The sequence below is a fragment of the Galendromus occidentalis genome, unplaced genomic scaffold (genome assembly GCF_000255335.2).
Source record: "Galendromus occidentalis unplaced genomic scaffold, Mocc_1.1 scf7180000076787, whole genome shotgun sequence".
Classification (NCBI taxonomy): Eukaryota; Metazoa; Arthropoda; class Arachnida; order Mesostigmata; family Phytoseiidae; genus Galendromus; species Galendromus occidentalis.
Genome location: NW_003804776.1, coordinates 16,588 through 26,800, shown reverse-complemented (window position 1 = coordinate 26,800; position 10,213 = coordinate 16,588). Strand labels below are relative to the sequence as shown.

At 51.9% G+C, this 10,213-nt stretch overlaps 1 pseudogene; it reads left to right on the top strand.

Moving 5' to 3' along the window:
* Positions 1 to 55: 55 nt before the first annotated feature.
* LOC108863727 (sorting nexin-33 pseudogene) lies at positions 56 to 373 on the top strand (annotated as a pseudogene).
* Positions 374 to 10,213: the final 9,840 nt, after the last annotated feature.

Genomic DNA, 10,213 nt, shown 5'->3' with positions numbered 1-10,213 from the left:
ATATGATAGGATAGGTAAATTGTACGAAGGAAACCTACGGCACAATTGGGAGGACATGGCGGACACACTCTTCGAGTACCGAGGAATTCTCAGCTCATGGCCTGACATAATCAATATCCATCGAACCTTCTTGACGAAGCGTCGGGATTACCAACGGCAGCGAGACGAAGGCAAGGTGTCAGCCGAGGACTACGTTGATATCAATCGGAGGACCGACGTTGTCACCTACGCCACGTTAGCCGAGATCACCCATTTTCAGCAGGAACGGGTGCGCGACTACCGCGAAATGATGCACACGTTCTTGCAAGGGCAGATCGATTTCTACGAACAGGTCGTGGAGGAGCTTCGGTCAGCTCAAAGCCGATATCGATAGTCAATACGTCAGTTCCATTCCGAACTCGAATTTCGCGCACAAACCAGCTCGCATCTATAGAGCTGTAGATAAATAGCCACTCGAGAATTCAATGAAGGAGATGTCGAGTTGTCGCGGCGTCCGCCGACGATTCGCGGACACGACTCGCTGACTGCAGTCACGCTCGAAATCAGCTCAAGGCGTAACTCGAGTATCAAATAACCAGAGCTCTGTCTGATCCTCAAAGTCTATTACTGTGGGTGACGCCAAAGATGGTTCGCAACATTTGGTGGCAGCGAATTTCAAGACCCCACCTCATTCCGAAGAGCATTCAAAAAACTTCAAAATTGAGAATAGGGTTATCATTTCTTATCCTTGAGTAGATCCACCTCATCGCGAGATAAAGATAGTCGAACTGAGGGGAGATCGGTCGATCAGCTGACGAACAGAATGAGGTTTCAGGGAAAGAACAGTAGGTTTATAGGGGACGTTCATCGTCTGATGGCCAATAAAACCACATGTACTCGATTCCGACGGTCGTATTCCCGCCCCTTTCCCTCTGGGGACCCGCTCCTCGATTACAGCACGATTTCAGGAGGCAAGTTTGATCGGCGAAGACCCTCCACGGACGCGGCCTCTCCCAGGGCGCCGATTAGGCACATTCTAGAGGTGATCCTGATGCAACCCTCGTGTAATACTCCGGACCATTGTCTTCTCGGCGCGCCGCTGTTGCTTCGAACGTCCCAGACTTCGACGCGCTCGTCACCAAAACCGGTCTTCTCGATCAACATTTGGTTGACTTCCCCTACCACCGTCGTGGTTGGGGGTTCCAGCATTGTCAGCCACGCAATGCTCTTGATTCTCTTGTGGGACGCCAACACAATTGACTCCATCGGGAGGAGTATAGTCTGAGCCACCTTAGTGTCAGCAGCGCCGGCAGCGACGACGACCTTAACGTCGCATGTAGGGTTCTCGAGGAGAAAGTCCTCAACCCATTTGATGCAATCACTTAAGGGAGCGTCCTCCACCGTTCTCCATAAGCCAACCGCCCCAAGGCCGCCGGAAGTCTCCAATACCTTCACGCGGCAACCTCTCATGATGTGGTCACCTACAATCACTAAGCAGGTGGGGTCGGGAGTTGCGGAGCCCGGTAAATGGCCAAGTTTGTGATCCCTTCAGAGAGGGCCGCGGTCCGCATTCGGTTCATGGTCCATTGGAGAGCAGCGGATCGAGTTTTTCTTGCTCCAAGTCCGCCAGGACTCGTTGTCTGTGTGCTCGAAGGTGATTGATTTCAACCTTGAGATTCTCTACTGTCGCTCGCATCGTAGCGGCGTACCTCCCGACTGCGCAGCATTCCTCTGGGACCGTGTGTGTCTGGACCGACTTTTCGCAGTTCGGGCAGCAGATATTCATGGCTCTGTAGTATGTAGGTTCCGCGCTCAACGAAACGCACCGCCACACACGTATAGTATTTTCCCAAGCCTGTTCGAGAAATCCTCTGACCGCCTCAGACTCTTTTTAAGGAAAATGTTGTAGTTAGCCGGATCCGTAATCGTGTCCTCGAACGCCGCGGCTCAACTACTTGTCGACTCCTCCCTGTGTTAGGCCTAATTCTGCGAATCCTCTGAGTCGCAATTTAGGAACCCGTAACAGGACTGGGTCTCTTCTCAGCGTGAGTGTCGGATTGGCGGTTCTTCTGAATCTTCCCCTTTCATTCTTTCGAGAAGGGTCTAATGCTTACTGAGCTTCTCACAATAAGTACAAACACGCGGTCTCTCCTATCGATGTCGTTCCCTTCAAAAACGGGGTCTTTTCTCAAAATTCCCCGGTCGCTGCACGAACCTCTGATCCTGCGGACACTCGCATCCTCTTGCACCTCACATCCTCACCGAAACAGGATGGGGAGCCGAAAATAACGTTTTTTTCCCTTTTCTCCTCCAGCGAACGAAAACGTGGCGTTAGCCGGGCTACTGACGCGCGGAATGGCTACTGACGCGCGGAACGGAGTTTCACCATGAGCGCGACCCGGTCGTCGAGACGCCTTGCCCTGCATCCTGAAGGCGAGCTCGCAGTGGATATAGAAGAAGACTCCGGATGCGTGGAGAGTTCTCAATCCATTGAGCTCGGCAATCACCTTGACCGACTTCAGAAGTCTGAATCCCCACGAGGCAGTGATATCGTTATATCTTCGGAGCGACAAGCTTCTCATTCCTTCCAAGGAGGAGGCCAACGGAAACCCAAAACTTTCATTCCGAGAAAATAACTTAAAGGCTCTGATATCACGTCACCTTCTCGTACAAGCTTCCCGGCAGGTAAAATATCGAGCCTGTGCCAGTCTTCCGGAATTAGAGGAGTCGGTCGGGACTCGATAGTTGATGAGGTCGCGGAGGTAAAGCGTGTCTACTATCAAAGCCCTCCTAGCTCGCTCCAGCTCTCGCATACGCCTGGATAGAGTAGTAGTAGTAGATGTCTTGTAGCTCTCGGCAATTAACGAGGAAACGCCCCCTCCCCGGGGAAATCCCTCTCGGTTGCCGAATGCTCTACAATGGATAATCGCGAAGCTGAAGCTCCAGGGTCCAGTTCGCCGCAGGAGGCGACCACCTTAGAGCGACTGTTCCTCGGCTCATTCACCTGAATTCCTGATGTTCGTAGGAGCACAGTATTCTCTGCATTCAGAGATGAAACTATCGAATCGGCCGGAGCAGAGGCAAGAAGTTTTCGGTAAGTTTTGCGGGATAGTGATCTCACGAAAGTCGGCGGCCCTGAGAGAAACAGTTTTCTTGCTTCCAAACACAAAAGACTTGAGCCTTGTCGGTGTTCTTCCTTGAGCGGGAGTACAGCCATGACGATCCCTTTCCTAAGGATAGCCAAGCGAAGATGACAGGACATGATACTAGACCTGTCGGTGTCGTTTTGGCCTGGCATCCTGTGAAACACTGTATGGTCATCTATTTAAAATCATCCCAATATTCCGACTACCTAACTTGGAACAAAAGGATGAGCACAATGATGGCCCTCAATCGTCATAGCTGTCTGCAACTGCGTTTGCCGTGTGAGAGCGGGGCGTCCTCTCCATCCAGAACTTATAGGCGATTCCTCGCAGATAGCCGATCGTCGTCCTCGAGTGGAACTGCCGGACTATTCAGAGGATGCGATTATCAAAGAGCGTCATCAATGCTTTTCTCCTGTCTCTATGTCTTCCCCAACCTGTTTGGGAATTTCCATGCTCTTACAACCATCAGATACTTAGACTAATGACCCGGAACCAGTCGCTCTTTTAGTCTAACGATAAGGTAGCCGCCTCCGGTGGCGTGTCGGACCCTGCAGCGAGCTGGGCCCTGCGACGAGTCGGGTCGCGGCGAGCGTTCCCGATGACGTAGTTCTACGTCAAAAGCGACTCGACCAGCCTTGGAGGCCCCTCGGATCGTACTTTTGAAATCGAGTCGAAGAGAGAGGATTTCAATACTGAGCTGACCTATCCCCGGAGTCGGGTGACTGATCGGAGGTGCTCCGCGAGGTGATGGGAGAAACCTCTTAGATTTGAGGCAGTCTCGCCGAAGTACCGTAAATCTTCTATTAGAAGCCCGGGCTTCTATTTTTTCCAAGTGCCTTCTCAGAGGGGCTTGTATTAGAGAGGGGCTTCTATAGGAGGGGGGCTTATAATTACTCGAACCGCGGAAGCCTGACGATCGAGTAATGGAGAACTGCCGATGCTTTGGGATAGGAGAGAAATCTCGTCCATTCTTCGAGATGCACAGCTCTCCTGAGCCTTAGCCGAGCGCTACTGTGACCGCATGAGATACTAAACGAAGTTATTCGTCTGAGAAGCGACGTTTGCGTGTTTAGACACACAACAGTTTGGAACGAGAGTCTCCCGTAATCATTGTGCACAGATTGACGTTTCGACTCGGGTGCCGTCGGTGCTCTCTCGGCTCTCCACGATGAGGGAAAACCTTCCGGAATAGCACGGTCACGTGCGATCTCGGACGGAAGAGGGGCTACTATTAGAGAGATCGGTACATGACAACTCGATGCCGAGACTAGTCGATGCCGGACGAATCGATGCCCGATCGGGACACCGACAGATAGTCGTTTTGGAATAGCACCGCCTCAAGAAACTTCTGCTTAGTCACAGTTAAGCACGATTTTCCGTGATTTTCTCCGGAAGCAAATCAATCAGAATCTATTCGACCTATCGATCAGCTTATCCTTTCACAGACACGCGGTACAGTGCAGCCAATCACGGGAGAAATCTGGTCATTCTAAGAATCTGTGTTGGAGTCCGCATACTAGCGAAAAGTTCAGAGCGTGGAGTGCACATCTAGAGATGTGGGACTGCCGCGTCGAGAAGTTCCCTTAATCGTGGATGAGCGAGAGTAGCGGTAAAGCCGAGTTGCGTTCGATTTTCGAATTGAAAATTTCCGTGGGTAGGACGGGCCAAAGTGTTTAAGTCTCAGTGTGCAACATTGGTCGCGAAATGAGTCTCTAGTAGAAAATCTTATGTAAGCGATCGACGGGCTCCATTCGGACCGCTCAAATGCAGCTCTGCCTAGTTTCCCGGCATCGAGTTGTCCGGCGTCGAGTTGTCCGGCGTCGAGTTGTCCGGCGTCGAGTTGTCCGGCGTCGAGTTGTCCGGCGTCGAGTTGTCCGGCGTCGAGGTTTCGGCATCGAGTTGTCCGGCATCGAGTTGACCGTGTCCGTAGAGAGATGGGCTTCTATTGGAGAGGGGCTTCTATATTAACGAACCTCCCCGAGGGGGGGCTTGTATTGGGGAGGGGCTACTATTAGTAACAGGGCTTCTAATAGAAGATTTACGGTATGTGGATGAGTTGGCTGAAGCATGATCTTGGAGTGAATTTTCGTTTCACTTTTCTACTATAATGATCAACTCGACTCCATTGATTTCACCGCGATCCAAGAATTCCCAGGAGTGCTCGAGTACATTCCCGTTGCGTCACGCAGCGCGACCGGATATAGAGAGCAGATCTATTCTACCCAGCTCATGAGTCTTACGATCGACGGCAGCGTCTTGGAACAAGCCCACCAGGACCGACAGGATGTCCGAGCTGTCTCTTGAGGCTCTCTACGACGTCATTGGTTCTCTGCTGCAACCGATACACAGGAAGGTTGCCGAGACCAATCGTTCCGGGTCAGTGCGACTCCACATGTATCAAGAACGTAAACCTCCGTATACGTTACAAAGATTTTGCGTTGAAGGTCCGGCGCGGCGAACGGATAGACATTGGAGTGTCGATCGAGTGTAGGAATTTCAAAAGCGGGCGACACGGACGATCCTGCCGCATCTTCGTAAGAAAGATGCTTATGGACGTTGAAGTGTCGATCGAGTCGAGGAATCTCGTAGGCCGGCGAAACAGATGATCTTCCTGCACCGGCGTCTCCTGGATATTGATGATGAAGTTGATATTCGGAGGATTCGTGTCGAGATCGTTTTCGGAAGCCGTGCTCGTCAGGTCCGACTCGCCCTCATCGTTTACCTCAATGACCTAGAAGCCCCGCCCAATGTCAGCCTCCTCGCCCACGGAATGCGCGGTCTCCGTGGGCGGGCCTCCTGCTGGACATGCAGGAGACATCATATTTCCGCAACATTGTATCAAACCGATTAAGCCAGCGGTTCTAGACAGTATCGTCTCCTCGAAGAGATGGCTGCACCAACAGAAGATACTGAACTCATACTGGGAAAAATATCAAAAACAATATCTACTTCAGCTCCGAACAGCCCACAACAGACTACCGTAGGAGGCTCGGCCCTTGAAGGTTGGAGATATTTGCCTGCTGGAAGACACCGACCTCAAGAGGGCAATGTGGCCCCTCTGCAGAGTGGTATCCTTCCCTGATACTGTCCCTGCAGAGAATTCAAGAACATGCACAGTTCAAACGGCAGGGGACAACTAGAGCTATCAAGAAGCTATACCCTATAGTTCCGGGTGCATTCAAACCCGAATAAATCAACCACGGCCTCGGGCACATTCTCACCCAGAACTCTGAGAGGGATCAAACACTCCTCGGAAGGGAAAACTCATCAAAACAATCATAATACAAGACATTTATTGCAATCATTAATAAGGAAAATTCTATCTCGGCCGGGCCGTCTCAGGGAAGTTCGGCCCAGCTGGGGGTCCGAACCGCCGAGCGTTGAAACGCGCGGTGCGCTCCTCCCGTCGAGTTTGCCGCCGGGCGGCCCTCTCCTTCCTGATCTCCTTTCGCCAGGCGACCCGCCGGTCGTGCACCTCGAGCTTCCAGGGGGTCTCCTCGGCTACGTATCGCCTGACACGCTCGGCGTGACCATCACTTGTGGTCTCGCTGTCCTCGAGCCAGCTGGACGGACTCTCGGACTCGGACGTCTCCGCCACCTCGAGCCCGAACCGGGCGAAGACTCTCTTGCGAGCCTCCACGTAGTCCGGGGGTGTTTGGCCGGGCCGCACGAGCCCGAGCTTCCCGGCGTGCGTCCAAGACCCACGGACAAGAACCATAACTTGCGCCGTCAACTCGAAGGGCCCTTCCTCGTACAACACACGCTCCTGAACGCACGGCGTCTGGACGGTGGCGCCGAGCGCACTCGGATCGGCAGCGTGAGCTGCGCTCGCCTCCTTCAGCTTCCGGATGTACTCTTCGAAATGCCATGGGTACGGCACAAGGAACCTGAGAAGGAATAGAAGATTTGAAATATATACACAACATCGAGAGTAAACTAAGAAAAAATATATATCGACTAGCGTACCCTGCCGCGTTGCACCGCGGCTTTCAGCCTATGTCCCACATTATTGAAGCTATCCATGATGCCATTCAAATTCTGACATTCTTTGCAGAATCAGGCTGGGTAATGATTGTTGTTATGGCATGACCAACGCCGTTGGTTTGATATCCATTCGTGGTTGTGAGAATTGAAGTCCTCAGTGTGTTGATTCCCGACTTGGGAATCTTTTATTCCGTGAGCTGATTAGTGAAACCGGTTAGGTCGCTTGCGAATCGGGTCACTGAAGCTCGAGCTTGGTCTTCGAACGTGATATCGCTTTTTCAATCGCAGTTGATAGAACTGAGCTCTTTCCATTCAGTCGCTTGCCTTGCAATCTGTTTCAGGATTAGGCTTTTTCAGCATTTTCCGTTGACAATAGGACGAATGTGTCGTGATTATCGAGCTCACTCCCCGAGTGGGTTATTTATCGGCGGTTTCGGAATTTCAAGTTCTTCGAATTCTTCATATTGACCCTCACGGATCCACCAATTCTGTAATCCTTTCATGTTTACATCGTCTTCTTCGTGCTATCGGTCGCCGCTAGACCTTTTTGCCAGCATACTCTCGGTGCTCTGCACGACGATGACAGCTGCTAGCGAGCTCATCGGATCGAAACAGGGCGAAAACTCCCGTAACCCGCGAGTGCTGATAGTCCTCCGGCAGCGATTCACGGAAGGATTACTCAACTTTCGAAATGGGGAATCGACCATCCTTTCTGTGCAGATCGAACATGGATACTGCCCGTGACTCGATGAGACGTTCGGCGGAGATATTTGAGACTTTCGTAAAACATTCCCGAGAGCTTGGATGCCGCGCCGAGCGATTCCCCAACGGCGCTGCTTCATATTTCATGGGTCGCGTAGTGAAGATTCTATCGAATGTTCAGTTCGAAAGAGGGGAACCTCAGTCGAAGAGGAGATCTTTCGAGATTTTGAGGAATTAGCAGCTAGCGAGCCGAGGCGAAAAACCAGCCGTGGACCCTGCGTCGAGTTTCATCAGGCTCTTGAGTGTCCCTCAAAGATGAGCTCGCTCCCAAATGATTTCGTCTTGGACGGCTCGGGGCTTTCTTGGATGCGCGATAGGAACCTTGATTATTAGGCCGCCACCGTGGGTATACTCTACACGGTCCCGGTGGGCCCATTCTTTCTCATATCCTCTACCGCCAGGGGACGGATTCCCGCGACTTCTTCTGATGAAGCAACCGACACATTTCGCTGCTGATTCTGAGGCCGATTTCGAGCTTGTACTCAGTGCTATTGCGAGCATTCATTTTGATTCGTCGCTCTCCTTCGGAGCCGAATATTCCACCGCACAGAAAATAGTCAAGAGCCCCCACGATTTCGAAAAGGTCCAATGAATGAATGATTCTCACCGCACATCCCCATCTCCGGGACTGGAAGCCTAACATAGGTTTGGGTGTATCAAATCTTCTCAGGGCCGGAACTCGCCACGATGGCACGCAAGAGCCGAAGAGTGAAAATTTCACTAATACAAACATCTCTGACTGAGAGATTCAAAGGTGATGGATCCCAAGGTGATGGTGATCCCATCTTGACGAAAGCTGCTCCACATTTTCGCTCCGACGTGCGACTCGTTTCTTTCGAGCTTCACGGGTCGATTGACCGATAAAGGGCCGTTTCGGTGGCATATTGTCTAGCTCGCCTCACAGTATGTATAATCTACGTACTTTGATAGAAAAAGGACAGAGTTGAACAATCACATCACATTGAATAAGACGTTCACCCGTTCGTGTTCATAACCGACTGAATCCTAATCACTCCTGAACGTAAGCGCTAAAGAGCGCCCGCAGCTGCACCATTCATAATGATCAGAAAACGATGATGTGAACCAGAACGGAGGGAAAATTGAGCTCCAGGGAAAACTATCAATGTTCGAGGGGATTCTTTTAGCCTATGAACTTCTCTGTGCGGAGGCGGATGTTTCGGTAAAATCTGAGGATTTAGGCTTGCGTAGTTCAAGAGCGCATACGGGACATCCAAGTGCATGTAAGTTATTTTTATGTATAGAGACATTTTTATGTATAGAGATTATTATCAACACGATGCAAAGAAAACTCACCTCAACATCCGCGGGAGGTCAGGATAGGCGGCAGGGCCGAGCACCCGATCGTAGAGTTCGGCGTTACGCTGAACGACGGAAGCACGACGGTAGAGCTCTTTTTCGAGCAGGGTACACTCCTCCCACGCTACTCGGGAAATGGTTTTACTGAGCGGTACCACTCGAAGTAGGGTTCGGTCGCCGCCAAATCTTGACGGAAGGTCCCGAAGGGGGAAGTCTCGGGACTTCCGTTCCGCCGAGCAGACCAAGGGACAGGCACTGCCGGATTCATCTCGACACAAAGAAAAGATCCGTCTGAATCGACTGGAGACAAGACGAAGAGTGACAACTCCATCGCGGACGAAAAGCGGCTGGGCGGGAAAGCGGATGGGGGTGGAAGGCGCGGAAATGAAACATGAAGCGAAAACCGGACCGGCGGTCCTTGTCGCGGACCTCTAGCGGTCCGCGGACCACTGGTTGCCGATTGCTGCTCTAGAGGACTCTAGAGTGAACACATCCAGCCTCGCTGGTGGCCCGCGCAGCACTACTGGCTACGTGAGAGTTTTTATTTGGAAAACTGCCGTCTGCGAGAGCGGACGGGAAGTCATATTGGGCGGTCGCTCCGCAACAGAATTCAGGCAAGCTTCCTTACAAGAACGTGCGACGGTTGTAGCCGTGCGCCGTAGAAGCCACACCGGCATCGCCTGCTACGCCCCGGGTCCCAGGTTCAATCCCCAGGCCAGCCGATATTTCCTGAAGGGTAATTGAGATTCCCAATCGTGAAGACGTGAGATAGGTCAAGGCTCGCTCTCTGAGAGAAACAGCGGGAACGCTGCTGCCCTCCCCGGCTCCAGGCCTCACAACTGAGGTAGTGGCGGAAACAATACTATGGCTTCGTTTTTATCCATCGCCGACGACTGACAATGAATGCGGACATCTCCGGTCGCGAGCCTCGTCTCAATACATTATCGCATCCTAACCAATAACGAGGTGTTAGGACTGGCTGAATCTCCATAATCTGAATCTCCATTTGAGTTGAACTCCCTACC